The 24422-nt window shown below is 40.2% G+C and overlaps 1 protein-coding gene across 2 annotated transcripts in view; it reads left to right on the top strand.

Moving 5' to 3' along the window:
• SEMA6D (semaphorin 6D) overlaps window positions 1-24422 on the top strand; it is a 600716-nt gene that overhangs the window by 204539 nt on the left and 371755 nt on the right. For both annotated transcript variants that reach the window (XM_055279017.2, XM_055279010.2), the window contains exon 2: window positions 21346-21425. The gene's annotated coding sequence lies outside the window, so the exon portion shown is untranslated. The remainder of the gene's footprint in view (window positions 1-21345; window positions 21426-24422) is intronic.

Here is a 24422-nt window from a genome sequence, read left to right as displayed (position 1 = left end):
ATTAATAACCGAGAAGCAGGAGGATGCATCTCAGAAGCAGAGTCAAGAGTTTGCAAAGGTGCACATGCAGCTCAAATTCTACAGTCGCCCAGTTCTCATTATTTCCAAGAAGATTCTTGCCTCCAGTATGAGCTTTCCTTCCTAAATTTGGCCCTTGCTTCTTCGTTTTACTAGGGTCTAATAAGTTAACCCCTTTGCCCTGCATTCTCTTTTGAGGATATTTCCTCTTAAGTTGTGAGATATTCCAAGTCCTCTACCAGACAGTAGTTCATAAAAGCTTCCCCCCAATAAGTCACCAGTAACTCACACAGCCAGCCTCCTTTCCTCTGCTCTCTGAGCTGCTCTTTGGTCCATACACACTGGATACTGGCAGAGCTATGGCCAAAGCCAGGCCTCTTGTCTACCACTGTGGAACTCTTTCTTGGGATGGAAAACATCCTAAATGCTAGGTCAGTTGATACCAAGGCTTCACTCAGCTCTAAATAAGTCCTGATAGTAATGAGTCTTCCAGCCTTCCTGCTGGAGCTTATGTGATGGTTCCAAGGATCAATCCATCAGACAATGGTTCCTATTACTGGTTAAAAGACAATGTCAAGCAGACTAAGGAGAGGTGACTCTGTCTAACTGGAGTACTTTGGTTTCCAGTTGGCTGGAAATTAATACTGAATTGCAATAAACTCACACTGACTGGAATGACCTATCAACACTAAATTGAACTGCACATTTCACAAAGAGGCCCAAGATGAAATTTAGGGACAGAAACAACTATTGATTTTTTTTTTTTTTTTTTGTAAGAGGAGTGAAACTAGCTATTGTATGATTTCTACACAAATGCATTTTTTGCTGAGTGTTTCTTGTGGGAGTCTCTACTGAAGTATGCAAGGGTCATTAGAATAAAGGCTAGATTTTTTGAAAAGAAAGAAATACAACTTTGATAGTTGGTACATTTTTAGAAAAATTAGAATTGGAACCACCAGCTATTCATATTTACACTTTCCCCCACCTCTGTTCCCTCAATATCTCTCTCTTCATAGATATATTTACTCCCCAAAATGCATCTTAAAAACACCACCATATGCTTCCCTGGGCTCACACTTGATTCCCAACACCCACCTCCTTTGCCATCCTTCTCTATCCAGTTTTTTAAAAAACTGTAAAACTACTGTCCCTGAAGAACCTCATTGCCTGTTTATTAAAGGTGCTGTTGTCACCATTTCCACCAACCACTCGTTCACAACTGAAGTTCCTCATCTGAAACATAGGGCACAGAAAACGATCTGAATGACAGTTTTCTCAATTCTTCTGAGGATGACACATAACTAGTACCATTCTAGTTGCACAGAAGAAAAATTTACTGCAAACAAAGGATGCCAGAATAATGGCCTTCCCCTGCCAAAGATATTCACTTCCTAATCTCTGGAACTATGAATGTTACTGTATATGGCAAAAGGGACTTTGAAGATGTGATTAAATTGAGGATCCTGAGGTAGGGAGATGATCCTGGATTACCTGGGTGAGCTCAGTCTAATCACATGTGTTTTTATAAATCAAAGAAGGAGACAGGAGGGTCAGGGTCAGAGGCAGGGACAGATGTGAATATGCTATGCTGCTGGCTTTGAAGACGGAGGAAGGTGAAAGATTACCAGAAGCTGGGGAATGCAAGCAGCCTCTACTAACTGCAGAGTGAGGAAATGAATTCTCTCTATCCCCCAGAACCTCCAAAGGGAACACAGCCCTGCTGACATCTTGAGTTAGCCCCGTGAAATTTCTGGGCTAAAATTCTGACTTCTGACTTCCAGAAGTTGAAGATAATAAATCTTGTTGGTTTTAGCCACTAACTTTGTGATAATTTTTTATGGCAACAGCAGGAATGTAATACAGATGCTTTAGAGAGTTCAGGCTTAATTCTCTGCAGAAACTCCAGTTAAGAAAGGTTGTCACCAGGGAAACAAAGGCTTCCAATGAAAACAAGGGACATCCCCAGTTGCCATTGGCCATTCAGATAGCCACGACTTATGTCTCTAGAGGGAGATTCCTGCCCTGCAGGGATGTTATTTAGTCCTGTTCTGGCACCTGCATGTGGCATATTGAGAACACTGCATTTCTGAATTGCTTCTAATCAAGAAGTCTTCAGTTGGCCTCCACAAATGGCTTCACCAGTCCCAAAGAATTGCTAATGGCAGAAATGTCTCTCTCAGGGTAGTAGGAAAACATATATGGGCACTGGAAAATTCTGATATTTCATAAGCATTCACAGTGGAATCTAGAACCTACATTGTTCTAACATCTCCACAATCTTATCCTTCAAGCATATGAATTGATCGTCAAAAAATTAAATTGAAATATTCTGCGGTGTCTACAGAGAGTTTTCTTGGGCTCAGCTAAAGATGCAGACTCACGATATTACTCTAGGAGATACTCGACATCATACTTACTTAAGGACCTTGATGGGAAACCAAATATGCCAGCAGGACAACCTGAGGTATTTCTTTTCTGTGAGAGTCTTTGTGGGAATTCTGTGCAGCACAGCCCAGGTGCAAGGAGATGAGATCCACGTCGGCCAAGTGCCTAAAAGCCTCATTCCCACAAGAGCCATTATCTGTTGGGGTGACAGCAACGTAGGCATAATTTGCAGGGTCTTCACAAAGGCCATGTCAGTTACAAATTCACCACACTCTGGAATACCCCAAGTGTGACTTCCTATCAAATATATACAACTTATGTATAGGCCTTCCAGTGTTAATCATGGGATTTGTGTTACTGTAAACAACACTGGTCAGCAGCATAGCCAACCTTAACAGGTAAACCCAGCGTGAAATTTAAATGAAGGTCAAATTCTCATGCAGAAGGGAAAAGGCTATCTTAACTCTTTACTCATAAATATGTTAGAAGTTGTCCATTTCCATGCATAACACTGCATTATTAACAATGTTGTCATTGTTATTCATAGCTTCTGTTTTTGAAGAACATTTATGTAAAGCTTTGTGCTTTATCTGCATTGGCATGTTATATAAATCTTATGGAGAAGGTATAATTAATGCTATCTTTTCATAAGGACACTGAGATTCAGAGAGGTTGAACAAATTTCTTAAAGTCTTTTGGCAAGTGAGAGACAGGATAGATATTTGGACCCCACTCTCCCTGGTTCTTATACCTACTCTCTTAATCAGTTTGCTGTCTTCATCTTCCTGGTTGCTAAAGCCAAGCTGTAGCCCTTGTCATGGGTACGTTGTGGGCATTTAGGAGGACTAGGCTCCCTCAGGACTTGGGTAGCTTTCTTGGTCTATCATAGTCCACGTAACCAGTTTCATTAGCTAAAGAGGGCATTTGCTCTGTAATAAATGTGCCCATAAAACAAAGAATGAATTTGCACATGCTTAGTTTCTCAAACTGAAATGGGCTATCTTTAATGGTTTACAAAAAAAGAAAAGAAAAAGAAAAGAGCTGGGGACATTCAAACACTTGAGCAGTTTACAATGGTCTTTTCTCAATTACATTTAATACTTAGTACAACTTTGCAACCAGAATGCAGGCAGATTCTGAAGAGTGCTGGATTCGTATCAAAAGAGAGTGGTAAATTAGTTGGGGAGAACAGCCTTTAACTTCATGTGCAAAGGAAGACTTGAATGTGGAGGTAGTGAGGGTCAACGGTATTCACTAATCACTTCCCTCACAAAAAAGGCTGCTTTCAGTTCTTGCTGACATCAATGGGAATCCTAAATCCCTCCAGAGTATTTCAGCCGATTCCTTTCACAGCAGGATCACTACTGTTTCACCTCACTTTTGAAATTCTGCAGTCTTCACTAGCCATTTGGTGGAGTTATAAATGATTGTCTGTCTAAATCAACAAGTGGTAAATCTCCTTTAGTTATAATTTGATTTAAATTAGCTTACCTTGGGAAGCAGACCGCCACACGTGCAAATTACCATAAACAGCAGTCCTCTTTGACGATTTACATAATTAAATGGGAGAATATTAAGACATTATGTGAAGTGGCAACCTATGATGCCTATTTTTTTAAGTGAAGAATAGGGTAATTCTTCACTTCCCTGTTGTCATTTTATACCAAAGCAAACCTCATTATGATCTCTGTGGTCTTAGAGATACATTTTTCTGAGATGCCATGTCCCCAAATATATGCAGCTTTCCTGGACAGTTTTAAAAATTGAGAAATGAGGAAATTCCCAAATACATAAAGGTATATCTGATCTATAAGATTGCATACACAATAGGTATTTTGAAATGCAGAAAACTAAAAAAGACAAAGTGCTTCAATTAGTTGTACTTTGGAAAATACATTATACTACGTTGTTCTAACAAGCACTGTGAGGGGGAAGAGATTTTCTTCAAAGAGTACTCTTGGGATTTAAAAAACACTTCTGCTTTTGGGGAGTGAGAGTTTTAAAATGTCATTGGAAAGTTGTGAAATTTAACATGCAAAATCTTCAGTGGCTTTGTCAATAGAGAAATCAAATGAAATAGTCGAATCCTATGGAACAGAGCAAGCCCTGGTTTTCAAACCAGAAGGCTGTGCATAAGACATTTACTGTACATCATTTTTCTTTTTCAATCATTTCATGGATTGTTGAAAAGACCCTTTGTTAATTATTGAGTGGTGTAAATATAACCCATTATTTTGAAAGGAAAAGAAAACATTTGGGTGTCATCACCTGCTTCTCTGGAGAATACACATAGTCAAGAGAGGACCTGTCCAGCAGGCAGGAGCTATCATGTGGAGAAATGCCCTGATGCAATGATATCCTCCAAGTCCATCACCGGGCAAGCTATACCAGCAGTCCTGGAAGACAAAGACCAAATGCTGATACTCAACTTAAAGCACACAGGAGAAAGCAAGGAGCATAGAAATGCAGTAGATTCATATACCTAGCAAGGAGGGCAGGCACAGTGTAAGGGTCAATTCACCTACATCTCATTTGTACAATATTCATATACAGGATCAGCCAGTCAATATATGGAGCTGTTATAGATTGCATGTTTGCATCCCTCCAGAATTCATATGTCAAATTAACTCCCAATGTGATATTAGTAGGAGGGGGGCCTTTGAGAGGTAATAAGAATTAGATGAGGCCTTGAGGGTGGAGCTTCATGATGAAATTCATGGTTTTGTAAGAAGAGGAAGAGACACCAGCAAACACCAGAGCTTTCTTTGTCTCCCATGTGAGGACAGAGCAAGAAGGCAGCCCTCTGCAAGCCAAGAGGAGAGCCCCCACCAAAACCCGACCATGCTGGCACCTGATCTTGGACTTCCAGTCTCCAGGACTATAGGAAATAAATGTCTGTTACTTAAGCCGCCCAGTCTATGGTATTTTGTTATGGCTGCTCAAGCTGACTAAGTTAGGGGCTGTATTAGTCAGGGCTCTCTAAAGGGACAGATTTAATAGATGTATATATGAGGGGGAGTTTATTAGGAGAATTGACTCACACGATCACAAGGTGAAGTACCTCAGCCATCTGCAAGCTGAGGAGCCAGGAAGCCAGTCCGTGTCCCAAAATCTCAAAAGTAGGGAAGCTGACAGTACAGCCTTCAGTCTGTGGCTGAAGGCCCAAGAGCCCCTGGCAAATCGCTGGTGTAAGTCCAACAGTCCAAAAGCTGAAGAACTTGGAGTCTGATGTTCAAGGGCAGGAAGCATCCAGCATGGGAGAAAGATGGAGGCCAGAAGACTTAGCCAGTCTAGTCCTTTCGCATTCCTCTGCCTGCCTTTATCCTAACTGCACTGGCAGCTGATTAGATGGTGCTCACCCAGATTGAGGGTGTGTCTGCAGCTCCCAGTCCACTGACTCAAATGTTAATCTCCTTTGGCAACACCCTCACAGACACACCCAGGATCAATACTTTGCATCCTTCAGTCCAGTCAAGTTGATACTCAGTATTAATCCTCACAGGGGCCCAGTGCAAAATTAAAATACAAAGCCTTTTGTTAAAAAAGCAGGGGGGAATGCCGGCATATTAAAGGTACTAAAATATCAAGATTTGCCTTTGATCTGTGTGTCTCCTTTTTAACACATGCTCCATTGTACCATCAAACCTCCCTTACAAAACACAAGTTCAAAGAAAAAAATTATTAAGGATTTCAAGACCACAGAACATTACAACAAGTGTGGGGTCCTCTTGGGCCTATTTATAAGTCCCTTCTCTTCCCCATCAAGTACTTCTGCTGATGGACTTGAACCATAGTAGAGGTTGAAGGACTGAGGAAGAAATGGGGGAAATAGCCAGCTCTGATTTGGATACAGTTATTTAGAAAGCCAAGCCCTCTTAGACATCTGTGTAGACAACCTGTGGACCTTCTTAGGCCTAGGTAGTATGTGGGTTCTGTGCTTATAGTAGAGGTCAGGCTAGAAATACCAATCAGAAATTAGTCTGCATGTAGAGCTTATTTAAAGTCATAAACCAAATGAAGTCACATAGAGATATGTAGACAAGGGAGAGTTTTTCTCCCTAGATTGCAGGCCTTATGAGGGCAGATAGTGTCCTTTGACTCTTTTTTTTGCAGTCCTATCAATGAACAAAGAATCTTACATATAACAGGTGCTAAATAAGTGTTCAAGAAATGAATAAAGGTGTAAGCAACTAGTTATTCAAGTCTTATTTTTCTCTCAGTCTTTCTGAACTCCTTCTAATTTGGAGAGGATTTGCTTTTCCAGCAGAAATTGTACATTGATATACTATATGCATGCTTGTTAGAGGTGATTTTATTGTTTTATTTCTGTAAGTAACCTGTTTTCCATGCTTTCTGTGATACTAATTAAGAATATTTAGTGTGTAATAACTCATTCAGATGAAACTTCAGCATTTCCTTAATTTGTACCACTTGCCATTGAAGATGTTGTAACATAACTATGATGTCATATATCCGTTATCTCCAGGATCTTCATAAGCAATTTCCAGTGGCTGTTTGCTTCACTGTTTGTTGAGATTTTTTTCCTCTGGAAAAATTTCCATCGCTGTTTTTTCATTTCCTTTGGAAAGGGAAATAAAAGCAAAAATAGAATAACAGTATCTTTCAAAATGTGCCTTATAAACGAATATGCTTATAAACCCTGGGTTCTTAAACTGCTATACAAATTGAAAGGGTGTCAGCACTCCCTCCATTCCCCAACCCCCAACACTTTCCCTAGCAAAAATCCGTAGCAGTTTCTGCCTTAAGAAAGATCATTTAATCCAAGCCATAGCATTTGTGACTTGGCTAATTATGAAGTACAATTAAAAAATGATTAAGAATTTTTCCCTTCTTAGCCAGAACTTAGGAAGTGTTCTCTTTGTTCTCACCTATTTAATCACCTTTGCAGTCATTTCCAATCTAGCTTTACTCCTTTTGACATATCCCAAAATAGCCTGTTTAATTCTGGCCGGAGATGTTCTTTCTTCTTATCTGATCTGGCGCTGTCTCTTGCTTTATTGGCTGCTATCAAATAAGATACCCTTTTAAACCATCTAAAGTCACAGATGCTTCCCTCTTGATACTATACATCTCTGGACTTCTGCTTTTCTTTGGTCAGCCTTCAGGGTAGGACTACAGGTCGTAGGGTCTGTCTATGCCAATAAAATAAACAGGGTTTTGGGAGGGGATTGGTTTTGTGGGCATTTTTTTTTTTAACATCCTGGAAATGCTGATGAAATTCAATTCCCACTCCCTGTGCCCCTAAGGATTCAGCTGAGAATTTTAAAAGAAGGGAGAGATTCGGTTTGGCACAGAAGAGGGAAGATATCATAAATTTAAGCATAGAAAAAAGGCATGTGTGAAGGCTCAAAAGTAGGAGAAAGGAAGTGATATCAGAAAGTGCCATAATCACTCCTTTGTCCTGGTGTCAGGTGAGAACTCTGAGTAGCTGTCATCAACCTCTCAGAGACCAACCTGATGCCTTTGCCTTTCAAACGCAGATAAGCCACTGTGACTGTAAGGACCGTCATCCATGGAGGATGTGCACCATAATGGGAAGGAACACTGGCTCAGGAGCCACACTGCCTGGGTGAACGTCCAGCAGCATAACCTTGGTCAAGACACTTAACCTCTTTGTCCCTTAAAAAAGGCCATCAGAATACATTACTGAAATACTGATTTGAAGATGTTTTAATCAACATTTACGAGCCACCACCTTGCCAAGCACTTTCACATAAATTCTTTACATGAGAATAGTTTACAAATTCAAAGGCAGTCTAAAAATATAAACTTCTGTATATTTCCTCAGTTAAAAAAGAAAATCTCTTTGCAGTTTTTATTATTTCCCATTATTATCTGCATTTTGGAGATGAAAAAAACAACAGAATAAAAGGGGTTAAGTGATTTGCTCAAGGTCACATAGCTGATAATTGCAGGCCTCAAACCCACAGTGAGCTTTCTAGTCCACTGAGATTCCCATGACAACTCAGCTCCCAACAATCTGCTTGTAATCAAATGCCAAAGCAACATTCAACTTTCCAATTCTCTTACCAGCCACCATCCTGCTGAATCTCTCCAGAATCTTACTCCACTCAGGGCTTGATAAGTGTACATCCACCGTCTGAACCCATCTCTTCCAAAATTCTGACTTCCTAGACTTCAATTCCTTTGACTTCCTGGCTGATGCCTTGGATCTGAATTTCTGATCCTACCAAATGTGGAGGACCAATAAAAGAGGATTTGCTTTTGGTGGCTTAAGACTATGACCTTCCACAATTATTACTTGCCATTGTCAGCCGAGAGGAACTTATGCCCCTCAACAAGGCTGATCCCAACCAGTATCTTATGCTGGGGAACATGTGGTTGTCCTAGCCATGGCTCTGCAAGGAGAAGCTGGGCAGTAAAGGACAGAAACAAATTCGGATGATAATTATATTATCTCACTCGTTAAAGTGGACTTGTGTGAGGATGAACATCAAAAAAAAAAGGACAGAATGTCGGAAGAAAAGACATCTGAAAGAACATCCCTGATAGATGAAATGGTTAGTGAGGTCAGTGAAAGCATCAATGTGTCAGGCTTGCCTGGTCCCAGATTTGAGTAAACACAGGAACACACTGCAAAGTGTTGTTGGATCCTAAATCAGAGAAAGCTTTAAATAGGAAGAGTTAGAGTTTAGGTCATACACTGAGTTGTGTTTGTTTTGAATAATTTTATTTTTATGATACCCTCCTCACCGTCCTTAAGCTATTTAAGAGTTCAAGTTAGCCCTATGAAATATTTTCCAGAATTCTAGAGACCTCATATTGGAAGATGATGCTTTAAGTAAAAGAACCAAAATCAGAGCAACAAAAGCTACTTCCCAGCGAACACACTGTAGAAATCCTTCCTGTAGGCTGAGCGTGGTGGCTTATGCCTGTAATCCCAGCACTTTGGGAGGCCAGGGTAGGTGGATGACCTGAGGCCGGGAGTTCAAGACCAGCTTGGCCAACAGGACAAACTCCCTTCTCTACTAAAAATACAAAAATTAGCCAGCTACTCTGGAGGCGGAGGCAGGAGAATTGATTGAACCCAGGAGGCAGAGGTTGCAGTGAGCCGAGATCATGCTACTGCACTCCAGCCTGGGAGACGGAGAGAGAATCTGTCTCAAAAAAAAAAAAAAAAAAAAAAAAAAAAAGGAATCCTCCTATACACTTTTATTTAACATTCCTTGCAATGCTATGAGGCAGGCATTATCCCCATTTTCTTAAGAGGAAGCTAACATTTATAAGGACGTAACACAAAGTGAGAGATTATTACAGACTGACTGTGGATGAGAATGCTCTGGAATTGTAGTCAGGTCTTGGTTGTCCAAGGAGTCTTTTTGAACCTACTCTTTGAAGGATACTCAGTTTATCAAACAACTAGCTGTTTCTATTTAGATGGCCTGTGACCTATTTCTAAAGCACACATACTGGCTTACTGGCTTTCATGGCATGAGAAAGTTGTTCTGAAGACCTGTACTTAAATAAATGAGTCTGACATCATGCTGTGGGGTGAAATAATTCATACAATATCAGGCAGGCTTTTGTCAAAGAATTTCTAACAGAGACAGAACAGCCTGAGAATTAATGGTATAGATTCAATAGCCAGATGTCTGTGTTACTGCTGTCAATTATTAGTAGTATAACAAATATTTAATTTCTTTATACCTTCATTTTCCCATCTATAGAGGAAAGCTAGTAATGGTAGCCTACCTGATAGGGTTGCTGAGCAGATTAAATGAATTAGCTTATTTAAAATACTTGAAATCATGCCCAATAGGTAGTAAATACTCAGTAAATGTTAGCTGTTATTTTAATTATTATTATTAACGTTAGTAATTCCTTTGTGTCTTACTTCTGTGTACAATACAGTCATTTTATTTTACTCCCCAAACCTTTTTATAATCCCACATTTCTTATAGAATAAATGGTCAGAACTTTCATTTTTGAATGTTTGACATAGTGCCATGCACTATGACAAGCATGTTGTCTCCTTTAATCCACAAAACAATCATAAAATGTTGGCAGTACTATTAATACCATTTTATAGATGAGAAAAAATGGGATTCAAAGAGCTGTTTAAAGTTGTCTACAATAATAAAGCTAGCAGTGGATAATTTGGAGCATAAAACCTGTTTGGTAAAACTTCAGTTCTCTAACTACTGTGTTACAATGCGTAACCCCTCTTCTTCCTTCCACCTGCTCACCCAATACACATGTCTTCTACTTTGTCAGCCTGCTCTCACTCAACTTCCCAAAAGTTTACACTGTTCTCCAAGAATGCTGAGGGACTTGCAGTTCCCCGTGTACAGTAAGCTCTTCCCTGCCCAGTGACTCTGCATATGCTAGTCTCACCATTTCCAGTGCCCTTTCCACTTTGTAAATTAGGAAAGTCGCTACACGTCCTATAAAAATTGCATCAACTGTCCCCTCTGCCTTGAGGTCTTCTCTTACTTTTTAAGTCAAAGCTAGACTGTTTTGTGTCTGTGCTTTCATACCACCTACAGCACATTTGTCCAATGTTTTTTCCTTTCTCAAATATTGGCTTCCCCACTAGACTGTGAGCCCTTCAAAAATAGTTAACTTTTACTTTTGATTGTTGCCTCCCAAGCCAGAATTGAGTTTTTTAAAAGTAAACAGTTTACAGAATCATAAGATAAACTGATAAATAAATAGTTCAGATTACTTCCTGAAGCAGCACTGTCCAATAGAATGTTCTAGGGTGATGAAAATGTTCAGTATCAATACTGCATGGTAGCCACTAGCCATGTGTGTTAATGAGCTCTTGAAATGTAGTTGATGCCACTGCAGAACTGGAATTTTAATTTTATTTAATTTTAAGAAATTTAAATTTAAATAGCTACTGTTTAATATGCTGGGCAGCACAGTTCTAGAGTCAAAGCTGGAGCAGCCTTCGATTGAAGGTTCTTCCTATTCCTCATCCGTATTTCCTTCTCTGTTGTATAGTGTATCTTGTAGCTGTTTGAAGTCAGAGAGTTGCATATGCTGGAGAGCAGAGTTCAAGATGCTGTAATGAGACAGCAATGATCTTCTATTAGGACAATGGCTCTTCAGAGGGGAAATTTAAGCTTGTAGTGCTACTCATGTAACCACAACAGTGATTTATGTAATAGGGCTAGCAGTCTTCTCAAAGAGCATTTTCAAATTCATAAAGGATATTTGCAGCCAGAGGAGGATATCTGTGTTGGGGTGCTTTCAGGTTCTCTCCACAGCTAATAAGTGGAAAACAACATCAGCTTCTCTTTATCTGCTTCCACTGGGCCCCTCCAGCATTGTACGTATAGATCTGTTTTCCATTTGCATTATTATACTGTCATTTGTTTATGTTCTGTCTTCTCCCCATCCTAAGTAACTTCTTTGTGAGCCAGACTTTTTTTTTTTTTTTTTTTTTTGGTTATGCATCTTTATTTCCCTAGGACTTACCATAGCATTTGACATAAGGAAAAGTGTCAATAAATGTTTGATGAATAGATAGATGAACATTGAATCAAGGACAAGCCAACAATTCTTGGGACCTCAAGAGGCAAAGCCTCCATCATAGAGTAATGGATATTCCAGAGGGATCTGAGCCTGCAGCACTGTTCTCACTAGGGAGGGAAACATGCAGGAACAGAATCCTGTCCTGTTCACAGCACAGTCACAAAGAAAAGCAATTATGCATTCTGGGCTAGTCCAGACAGCTAGATTGGGTAGAGATTCAGTCAAGTTGGTGTACTATCTTGAAGTCCACCTGAAGAAGTTTGGATTTAATGAGTAGGAAGTGACAAGATGCTTTTAACAAAAGCCTTTTTTTTTTCCAGAAAAAAGGCTTTTGTTGGCTGGAGGGATTACCCAACCTCCCTAGGTTTTGAAATAAAATGGACCAGTAAATGGGCAACTCTTCTTTTTTGCATAATCTCTTTTAGAAAAGAAAGGGCCCACGGAAAAAGTACAAAAGTGAGGAGAAGACCCCAGCAATGACTGCCATGCAGACACATGCAAACAGTGCACACATCCTAGTAGGTAGTAGAGCAAGGTAAATGATTTAATGGAGCATGAACAGGGTATCATCTCAGTTCAATTTAGTGCAGGTCAATAAAAATTTAGTGAGCATCTACTTTATGGGGAGAAACATGAATGATTAAGACACAGTCTCTTCCTTTAAAGAATTCACAATCTAACACAGAAGTAAGACTCATGAGCTAATAACTTGCAACAGTGTGATGAATGCACAAACAGAGGTGCGTTAGGTACATTGGTGGCACAGAGGAGCAGACAGTTAACTGCACTCGAGTTTGTCTTGAATGATGTGTAGAAATTCTTTAACTGCATGGGGATGGGGAGAGAGAGGTTAGGGAAAGAAGGGCCCTTCCAGTTAGAAGCAATAACATAGTCAAAGGCACAAGTGGGTGAAGCAGTGCAGAGCGGCTGGTGTGGGAGATTGGGCTGGCTCTTCCCTTGGTGACAACTGAGGTGCCCATTTTATCAGAAGTTCACTCTGTCTTTCTGGAGTTTGCAAGATGATTCTTGCTATTATATACAGGATGGACTGACAAGGATAACCTTTAAATAGGGAGGTCAACTAGGAAGCTGATAACAGTTTTGGGATGAGAAGTTTATGGTCCTGGCTAGAATTATGACTGTGAAAATAAAAAGCAAGACTTGAAAAAGTGTATTCTAGAGAAGTAATTGTCAGCCCCCTTTGTGTCTGATAACTCCTGAGAAAGAAAACATGGATCTATCAGTAAGAGTGATGGTACACTACAGAAGTGTATCTCAAAAGGGATGTGGGGATATCATTTGGAAAATCACCTTAAATGATTCTGGTGTCGAGATCACCCTCTAATACCCTAGCAAGGAGAACCTCTCTTCTAGAGGAAGAGCAAAACTTTGTGGGAACCAAGAAGTGGAAGCGGTTAAGGCTGAAGATATAAAAAATAAATGTTACCATTTATTGAGAACCTAAAATGAGCCATCATCTTGGCAGTTATATTTCGTTTTTACTACTGTAGGGTAGGTATTATCCTCCTCATTTTATCAAGGAGAGACCTGAAATTCAGCTAGATTCTGAACATTTTTCCAGCTCCAGTTGCTACTGGTGGAAATGCCTGGATTCGATCACAGGACCATCTGATTGAAAAGCCTGAGCTCTTTGTAGCACAGACCACCACCTCTCTCTAAGACCTTTAATGCTGTGACCTGATTGGACCCTAACATTGTATCAGAGGGGTGCTATTAATAGGGAAAATGAAGTTACCCTTAGGGATGGGCTTGAAGAGAAAGAAGCCCAGCTAGTACTCTGATCTTTTGTCTCTTTTTCTCCAGTATCATCACTATAGTGTGTCTCAGAGAATGATAACGGCTCACATGCTATTTTGCTAAAAGCGTGTGGGAGAGAAATTAGTGAGGAATTCATTCATTTTCTTTCAATCAACATGTATTTATCAGGCTCATATATGCCAGGTATTTTGCTCAGTGTAAAGGATAAAAAGGTATATTTGCAAGCATTGCTCCTGCACTCCAGAAATCTATAGTTTCATACATGCTAAAATATATAGCATAGAATTCTAGTGGAGAGTGCTAAGTGGTCAAGTAGAGATGTGTGCAAGGTGTCATGAGAAAGTCTTCACCTCGCCGCCGGTCAAGTGGCAGCTGCTTCTTAAAGAATGAGTAGGAAATGTCCCTGGAGAAGAAGTGAGAAACGCACTCCAGGAGGAGCAAGCAGCAGTGCAAAGGCAGGGCATACTGGAAGTGTTTCAGGAGATGCACCATGTAGCAAGAGCTGAAAAGAAGGACAGGGCTGTTTAGGGCTCTGTGTTCTCTTCTGAGGAGCAGGCATCTAGTCTCCTGAGTGGAGTGTGTTAGTAGCAGGGAGGAGGGGTGGAGACTGTAAGGGATTGGAGGGGGTGGCATGAGCTTAGTGTTTCTGAACAAAATTTGTAGAGCTGGTGGGGAAGGATTTGGTTGGAGAGAGTGGTTCCAGGAGAGGCAGATCCCAGCCTGTTACAAAGTCTCATCTCAGACAGGGTCAGGACCTAGTCTGAGTCCATCCTAAACATTGCCCTCTTCCACCACCCCCCAAACTCATTCCACTACCTCAGAGGGCTAAGTCATTTTAAGGGTCAAGTGGAAATAGAGGAGGAGCTTCACCTAACTTACTAGCCTGAGGAGTCCAGGATCAGGGCTGTATACCAGCCTATACAATGAATCAATGCCTCAGGGCCTTTCCCATAGCAACAAAATTAGTCCTTGACACTTAGACAGTTCTTGCTTCCTTTGTTCTGTGTTGTCTGAAGGCGTGCCTCTTCTTTTGACTTGTATAATTCCCTCATCTAGCTGGGGGCCTCATATAAACTCTGCTGCACTGCTAATATTTCAATGTCATTTTCAGCTCTATTACATCCTTCTCTCAATCATTCTTTAGAGCAGGAGATGTCATCTAGAGGGGTCTGCAGCTTGCATAAATGAGTTATGAATCCTCATAATTTCAAGTGGGATACCAAACCTCTTCCCAGCAGAACCAGGCATCTGGTAGCTCCAAAGTGTGAAAAGGACATTATGCATATGTATGCAGAGCCACATGCCCTACAGCGATTCAGAAGTACTTGCCACACTTTCACTCATGAGGGCCATATGCAAGGAGACCTGAGAACTGCTCTTTGAAAGGAAGCTGCTTTAGCATATCCTTTCTGTTCTCTATTCTCTGCACAAGGCTTCAACTTTCTTTTCCTGAACCCATGAAAGGAGTGAGGAAAAGGTTTGACTGAGTGTGCAGATTATCTGTCATATACAACTTTGCATATATGTAATTGGCTAACTTTACCATCAGCAGCTACTGGAGAAAGTGAAAAAGCGACAAAGCTCAGTCTATATGAACATAGCGAGGGCAACAAAATCAGGGACCTAGATGACACTGACATGGATAATGTTGCCTGAGGAATTTGGAATGGAGGAAGAGGTTCGACTGCTTGTAGCTGTTTGACCTGGCTTAAGATATTTATCCCCACTGAGACTTCCTGCACCTGTAAATGGGGCATAATAATAGCTCTACTGTGTAGTGTTTTCTGAGAATTACATTAAATAACAGATTTAAAATAGCTTATAAAAACATACCAAAGAACAAAAGCTAACAAAAATATACTTTCCATTTCCTTCCTTTTGATTTATAATAATTTATTAATAATTACTCTGACTTCTAAAAATAAGTCAAACTCATAGTGACAGAGAGTAAAAGGGTGGCTGCCAGGGTCTGGAGAGTAGGGAAAAGGGGAGATGTCGGTCGAAGGTACAAACCATCAGTTATAAGATGAATAAGTTCTGGAGACCTAATGTACAGTATGGTGACTATCGTTATTAATAATGTATACCCGAAGTTTCCTAAGACAGTAAATCTCAAGTGTTCTCACCACCAAAAAAAAAAAAAAGGGACTTGTGAGGTGATGGATAATGGATATGTTAATTAGCTTGATTGTGGTAATAATTTCACAACGTATGTCTATGCCAAAACATCATATCGTGTACCCTAGATATGTATGCTGTTTTTATTTGTCAGTCATACCTCAAAAAACAAAATCAAAAAACAGAAAAAAGAAAACTGTAAATTTAAAAACAAAAAACTGTCCTATTCACTTTATGCAGTTTTTGTGGTGGAAATTAAGTGAAAATAGTGAATGTTGTAGGCCGGGTGGGGGATGGCTCAAGCCTATAATCCCAGGACTTTGGGAGGTGAGGCAGGCAATTACCTGAGGTCGGGAGTTTGAGACCAGCCTGGCCAATGGTGAAACCATGTCTCTACTAAAAATACAAAAATTAGCCAGGCATGGTGCATGGTGGCAGACGCATGTAATCCCAGCTACTTGGGAGGCTGAGGCAGGAAAATCGCTTGAGCCTGGGAGACGGAGGTTGCAGTGAGCCGAGATGATGCCACTGCACTCCAGCCTGGCTGACAGAGCAAGACTCTGTCTCAAAAGAAAAAACAAACAAACAAACAAAAATACTTAATAAAGTGAACAATTCCAAACAACCAGAATGTGTGATTATCATCATTATTTTGGAGGTACTTAGGCTGTCATTGTTGCAAAAATATTTGGAAATGTTTACCTGAAGTAGATGTAGTATTGTTACTGAGGAGCAGAGAAGTTGATGCATTCATCTGTCAAGCCCAGTTCCTATCCACCTTCTTGGTGCAAAAAGCTACCAAATACCTCATATATGTATAAGGTGGGTAGTGTTTGGAAAGGAGGATTGGGAGGTGCCCTTTAAAAGTGGTATACACAAAGTGCAGACCTGCAGTTCCACAACTCTGAGTTCTTATCTTTTCTGGGACTTAAAGATTTAGCATGATTGTGAAGGCACATTGGATGGATAACCAGCCAGAAGCTCAGATGCTTGCAGATGCTGCTGTCAGTTTGCATTATCCTTTCACAGGGAGATGGTGCCCTCACCCTTTCTCCTTCCTCTCTGCACCTTGGTGGGGGTGGTGGGATGGGGGTGTTGGGAATCTCCATGTGAAAGGACGGGGTGAAGACTGGCAGAGTCTGACGTTGGGCCTCAGAAGGAGAGCAGTAGATAGGACTCTTAACCAAGTTGTCAAGGACCTGCGGTTTCTCATTTGCGCGTCCGAATCCCCTTTCTCAGTAAATTTCAGCATTTTCTCCTCCCATCTTTGTGACCTGGTGTGGAAGTGGAGAGAGGTGGTGGGTAAGACAACTACCTTGGCATGTTCTGGCATCCTCACACAGGCCTGGGATTGAGCCCCGCCTCTGCCAGCTACCACTTGTAGCTGTTTGACCTGGTTTAAGTTATTTATCCCCACTGAGACTTATCGCATCTGTAAATGGGGCATAATAATATATCTACTGAGTAGTGTTTTCAAGAATTAGATTAAATATTATATTTAAAATATCTTATGAAAACATACACAGAACAAAAACGAACAAAAATATACTTTCCATTACCTTCTTTTTGATTTATAACAATTTATTAATAATGACTCTGACTTCCTTCTATATCACACTATCCTTATCTATAAAAAAGGGTAAACTAAATGACTTATAATGCCTGCACACTAGTAAAGGCTGAAAATTCTTCCACTTCCAGTGCCATAACCAAGAAATAAATGAAGTTGCTCTGTATATTCTAAGGTACGTGAGATAAAATTGCACAGAGAGATTAAAAAGGGGGAATCTGATCTAGGTATTATTGGACAAGTAAAGTGTTAATAAGCAAATAGGTATTGACACAATGAGGAAAGACACACAGAGCCTGATGCTGTTAGGTTTAACAAAAGCAATTTGGATAAACTGATTCATGCTAAGATAATAGAGATTCTCCCAGAACTATGTTTGTAATTTAGAAGAGGGCAACTCAAAGGAAGCATGAGCCTCTCTCTTGGGGAGTAGGTGCTTCTCCCTCCCTTCCAAAGCACAGAGGCAGGAGTGCAGCAGCGCTTGCAGGAGGCTATAGTTCCCCACTGGACACTCATCTGCATGAGTGCAAGGACTCCGTCTGTTTTGTTGCCAGTTGTACTTACTGAATGTTGAACTTTGGATGAATAAATGAGTATCACTGATGCACTTCAAGTATTAATGTCTGAGTGTGGGGTAAAATCCAGGACAAGAGAACCTAGTGATCTTTTTAGAATAGCAATTCTCCTGGAACACTTCCTGAAGACACCTGAGAGCACTTTTGCAAATGCTGATAGTTTATTTAAGCTTGTAGAGAGCTTTTTCTTGCCTATTGTACAGCTGTGAGTGTGGGAGCACAATTCTCTGGGGACCTGGGCATATGTTCTCTCCTGGAGAAAATCTGGGAGAGAGCCCCAAGGAACGCATTGTACCCCTCTCTCTGCCAAGAGAAGAAAATCCTGCCTGAAATGCACCCTCAGCCAATGAGAAAGTGTGAGCTGGAAACAGAGCTTTAGAAACTTAACTGTGTATTAGAATGAAGAGTGAGTTCGTGCATAAGTTGGAAATTCTGGGTTCCATTTTTGATCTCCCACCATAATGATATCTCCCACATGCTACAGAATATGGTAAACTCTCTGGACTTCAGTTCCTCCTCCATAAATAAGGAGATTAGTCCAAAGACATGTTAATGTCAAGATACCTTCCAGCCTGTTGCTTCCAATTTTATTGGCAACTTCCTAGAATTGTGAAGCTGGAAAAATATTCAGATTTTTCTAATTCATCTTTTTTATTTCATAGATGAGAAAACTGAGTTGTAGAGAGGTGAAGTTATTTGTCAAAAGCCGCCAAACCAAGTAGAAGCCAAGCTAAGGTTAGGACCAGTATCCTCAGACCACCAGTCCGAAGGATCTTAATCTGTTGAGTCATAGTCCACCTTAAAAATCTGATTCAAGCCCTGGACTTGCTGGGAGTGGGGAAGGGATGGGAGGAGCAAATGCATCACAAGTAAATTCATAAAATTTGCAAACTATTGTCGGGGTTGTGGGGGGGCAGGGAGGCGGGTCTTAGATTTCAGGCTAAACGCTCTGTGCAACACTTTATTTCTGAAAGTCGGTGTTAGAACCAAATATTTAAGAATTTTTTTTAAAAAACAGGGTCTGACTCTGTCGCCCAGGCTGGAGTGCTCGGCTCACTGCAGCCTCAACCTCCTGGGCTCAGGTGATCCTCTGACCTCAGCCTCCTGAGTAGGTGGGACCACAGGCACGTGCCACCATGCCCAGCTAATTGTTTTTGTATTTTTTTTGGTAAAGAAGGGGTTTCTCCATGTTGCCCAAGCTGGTCTCGAATTCCTGGGCTCAAGGGATCCGCTTGCCTTGGCCTTCCGAATTGCTAAGATTACAGGCAGGAGCCACTGCACCTGGCTAGAACGTTTTTATATGCGATGGGAAGTGTGCCTCTGGCTTCTTTGGCTTAATAGCTTCATTTGTGCAAGAAGCATCAAAACACACTGGAACAAATTTAGGTTTATATCTGCCCTCGAAATAAGTGTTACTCACATGCTTTATTGATGGCAGTTTCTGATTTGTAAGAAGCCAGTTCCCCTTTTAAATGTTATAGCTGTTGTTCCTCTTACAAATACTTCTGCTAAATTCGGTGCTCCTCATTTGTCAACTATAGTCAGATAATACAGCAAGGGGCTGGCTAAAACAGAAAAGGTTTTCTCATTAAGTGAATCTGAAGGAGGCCTCTACTAATTAGTTATTGAATTGGATCTTTGGGGTAGGTGCATTAAAATGACCTGTTCTTCTTGAAAATATATAGCATATAGTCCTGGACCCCAGCCCAGACCTATTGATTCAGAACCTTTAGGAAGTAAGGCCAAAGAATCTGTGTTGTTATAAACTCTCCAAAACCTCTTATGCACACTCACATTTGAAAACACCCATTCTCAATACTTGCCCAAATATTTTCAGTCTTTAACAAAACTGACCTAATGATAATACTGCCCTAAATGATTCTTTAGTTTTCGAAATGGTGAAATAATGCAGGATTCAGACCATAATACAGGTATAGAAAACATACCATTTAATTTTTTCAAAGAAAATATTTTTTCTCTCCACTTAAATACAAGGAGGTGAGTGGCTGTGGCCTGACTCATGCCATGGTGGACACGGTGTAGGGTATCAACATTTCTTCTTGGTGGCCCTCATTTTCCAGATGATTCCTTAGCTGAGTTTTTTTTTTGTTTTGTTTTGTTTTGTTTTTTTTGACAGAGTCTCACTCTGTTGCTCAGGCTGGAGTGCAATGGCGCAGTCTCGGCTCACTGCAACCTCTGTTTCCTGGGTTCAAGCAATTCTCTTGCCTCAGCCTCTCGAGTAGCTGGGACTACAGGCGCTTGCCACCACACCGGGCTAATTTTTTGTATTTTTAGTAGAGACGGGGTTTCGCTGTGTTAGCCAGGATGGTCTCGATCTCCTGACCTTGTGATCCGCCTGCCTCGGCCTCCCAAAGTGCTGGGATTGAGTTCTTGTTTTAATATTCGCAGTTGCATGCATGCCTGCTATTGAAGAACTACCCCTATAGTTCTGCTTCATTTTACTGAAATACAGAAATATCAAGTGTGTTACTCCAAAAAAAAATACTTCAGCAGATGGTAAATATAAAACTTATATCTCCTCTTAGCATCAAACAAGCTAACATATACACTCATATACCGGTAGAACAAAAAATGACAAAGTCTGACATTTTCTAACTTTAAAACGCCTTGCTCTATTTCTGAAACTAAGGTTTCTCTGGTTTTCAAAGAGGCTTCATAGAGCTCCTAGGGATATTAATTCAGCTGCTTTTCACCCCCTCTGTCTTCAGGTTTGGGATTCTTGAGTGCTTCCATGGGCTCGCATTCCTTGTGTGTCTGTGTAGCCACTCTGGGTTCAGATCCCTCTATTCCAGTAGTGTGATCAGAACAAGATAAATTCACTCCAGGCCTCAGAGCCTCATCTCAAGGTCAAAAGAGGGAATTTGGAAACTTCTCTTGAGTAAGGGTATAGGTTATCCTTGTCCACTGTGACAAGGGACTCAGTAAAAAAGCAGTTGCCCTCCACTAGCCAATGTGTGGCCCATAGAATGTGCACAGACTTTGCAGTCATGTAAGCACATACTTCATTAAAATTGGGTTGGTTACTTTTTTCCCCCACAGAGACCATGTCCTGATTGCAGTTTATTAAAACTACCTAGGCAGTGTACCATTATTCGTCCTGCTTGTATTCATGAATGGCCTGTTCGCAATAGGAACATCCAGGTAGAGATCAATAATCAGTCTCGTAGTTAGGGCAGAGAGAGGAAAAAAAAAGAAAATCCACTGGTGCACTGCATTCAGCTGTGTTTCAGAGGTCTTATCATTAAAGCAGCAGCAGGCATTTATAAACCAAGCTTGCCGGCAGTGCTGGGCAGACAGGATTAGAATAATCATCCATCAGGCTCTGTTTCATGAATGTTTTCCTTTGACTTTTGGCAGGATCTCCAACCTGAGCATATGCCAGTTGACATGGGAACACTGAGGCCAGCAATTTAAGGATTTCGCATTTGCTTGCAGTGGTAAGATTTAAATATATAACAACGAAGGACAGTAAATATTACTGGGTTCTGGCTTTTTCCATTATATGTGAAACTGAAGTTGTTTAGGTATATCTTTTTTGATCACTAAAGATCTCTACTTGCAAAACCATAGCAAACACAAGATAAATCCATAATCCATAAATATTGAACATAGTGTTTGTTGGTACGAGTGAAAATAGGGAAATTAATAATTAGATTTTTTAAGTGTCTGCATCATTGGACTAAGTGGAGGAAATGGTTTCCATTTTGAACAATGAAACTACGTGTATTCAGAAGAGATATGATTATTATACAGCACAAAGGGACACAGAGTTTAAGATCAATGGGGAGAAAGAAAGGGAAAATGACTCTGTTTTCAATTCTGCATGGGGCAGTCATACCCTTAACATGGGTCCAGATATTTGGTTTCTAAAACAACCACATTTGCAGTTAGTTAGGAGATTACGTAAAGATGAAGACTCTCTGAGGCCGATGACAGTGCACCTCCACACGCTGGACACTTGCTGCCATCAGAGACATCTGTATGCCATTACTTAAAAAGAGAGTGATAATGGTGACTGTTGACAGACGGATGGCAAATTGTGTTACTGGAAGATCATTTTGAAAAGGGAGGTCTCCCACTCCTCTGTGTGTGTGTGTATTTACATATATGTGTGGACAAACACACATATACTCCCTCCCTTAAATCTGAGGCCAAAATATAATATTGAAAAAAGTAATAATTAAAATTTACATTCTTAATAAAACAGAGCACCATCTCTGGAAACATTTTCAATATAAAGTAGAAATTGCACCATGATAGGGTTAAACAGTCAAACAAGATCATCTAGGCCTCGATGGATTCTTTGGACCCTGTTTTGTTTCATTTAATAGGTTAAATTAAAAAAAAATACCCATTCCATTACCATCTTCCTTTAAGCCAGATCTTCATGGAGTGAGGCTATATTTGGCACATTCAATTCTCTGAGAGCTACCATTTTAATATATTTTCTTTCTTTCCTTCTTTCTTTTTCTTGAGACAGAGGCTTGCTCTGGCAGCCAGGCTGGAGTGCAGAGGCACAATTACAGCTCACTGCAGCCTTGAACTCCTAGGCTCAAAGGATCTCCCCACCTCAGCCTCCTGAGTAGCTAGGACTACAGGCAAACAACACTATGCCTTCCTAATTAAAAAAAAAAAATTATAGAGATAGGGTATCACTGTGTTGCCCATGCTGGTCTTGAACTCCTGGCCTCAAGTGATCCTCTTGCCTTGGTCTCCCAAAGTGCTGGGATTACAGGGGTGAGCCACTGCATTCGGCCACTAATATAGTTTCTATATATTTCTTAGTCCCCATTTTCATGTGGTCTTATAGCAGATCCATGGTGCACTGAGCAAAATGTGACTTTGAACAGCTTGATTTGCTCATTCTTGTATACTGACCATGGCCTTACATCTGTGAATTTCTGAAGGATGTATTTTGGAAATTCAGCATTCATATTTAGTCTTTTTAGTATATTCTTCTCAAATTGCCTTGCTGCTTTATTCAGTCATATTATTGCAGTAACTTTTAGTTTAACAGCTTGTATTCTCAAAATCTATTTATGGAACAATGGAAGAATGATTGTAAAATAGCTTGGAAGATGCATTACATAAACTGATACCTGGAAGTGATGATATAACTTCATACTTTTATGCATATAAAAGTAAATGAATGTATCATTATGGTTTCTTTTATCTGAATATTACATTCTCCTTGAAAATTAAATAATTTTGCACTTGAGTTTCATGTTTTATTTCATGATTTAGAAGTGCTGTCTAGGAACTACCATCAAAGCCTAACTTCCATACATAAGTCATGGTTTCCTCATACATACATGGAATTTAAGATAACATCCTAATTAGAGTCATTAAATCTTAGATGTCAGAAGGCGCTGAGTTAAACTGAACAGGGCTTTTAAAAATCCCCAAGGTTGAGCAATGTGAGGAGGAAAAAAAAAGTAAGCGAAACACCCATGTGATTGGCCTTAGTGAAATGATAAGCCTCCAAGGAAGTGGCCTACAACTCACATCTGGACCACAGAAGTCATCATTTCATCTGAACTGTATATATCAAATTATGCTTTTTGTTATCAAAAGTGAAAGTCTACAAAAGAAATCCAATAGACCATGCTAAATTGAGTTGCATCATTTAGAAAGTGGGAAGATTTTCTTAGAACTAGCCTTGGAGCCTCTTGTCTCTGTAGAGAACTAAGGACCATACAGAATCCTGTCCCACTCCTGCATATGAGGACACTGTTGAACAGATAGACTTGTTTGAGAAATAATATAATCATGTAGAGTGACAGAGTGGAAAAGCACTAATGTAGACACCAGTGTACCTCAATCTTAATCCTAAAACCATACCTGACTTTGCTGGATAGGATTTTTCTTCTTTTGTCTCTAAGATTTTAAATAGTCTCTTAAATGTCAGGCCTCAGTTTTTAATTTGTAAAAGGGGTTTAATATGTACTCTATTCTCTGTAGACTTAGCTGGCGATAAAATAATAAGTAAAAAATACTTTTTGGGACTTAAAACCACTACACTAGTATTGCTAGAAAGTTGATTCCTTATTAATAGCACTTGTCTGATTTGAACGTTAGGTCAAAATAGCATCTTCATCAATCAGGTCTATGTTTTCACATTGAATGAAGGCTTACAGTTGCTGTGAGCTCTAATACACTTGACTGTTCTTCTTAAATTATGATAACAACAAAATGCAATCATTTTCCCTGAATTGTGCGTGTATCTATTTTTAGTGTTCTTAATGCACTGATCCGAAATTTCAGTGTTCTAAAATTACTCCAAATGAGAGCATGGGAGCATATAGAGGAAATGTTTACGATACAATCCCTGTCAGTAAGGGGAGTGGAAAGGGTCTCTGGGGCTGATCCTTGTGGTAAAGCCGTCTTTCTCAGACCTCCTTTCCTCTAATTCTTTTCAGATGTAGACTTCCTAC

This window comes from Symphalangus syndactylus, chromosome 5 (assembly GCF_028878055.3).
Source record: "Symphalangus syndactylus isolate Jambi chromosome 5, NHGRI_mSymSyn1-v2.1_pri, whole genome shotgun sequence".
Lineage (NCBI taxonomy): Eukaryota > Metazoa > Chordata > Mammalia > Primates > Hylobatidae > Symphalangus > Symphalangus syndactylus.
Note: the sequence above shows the minus strand (reverse complement) of the source record. Positions and strands in the feature narration are given on the sequence as shown.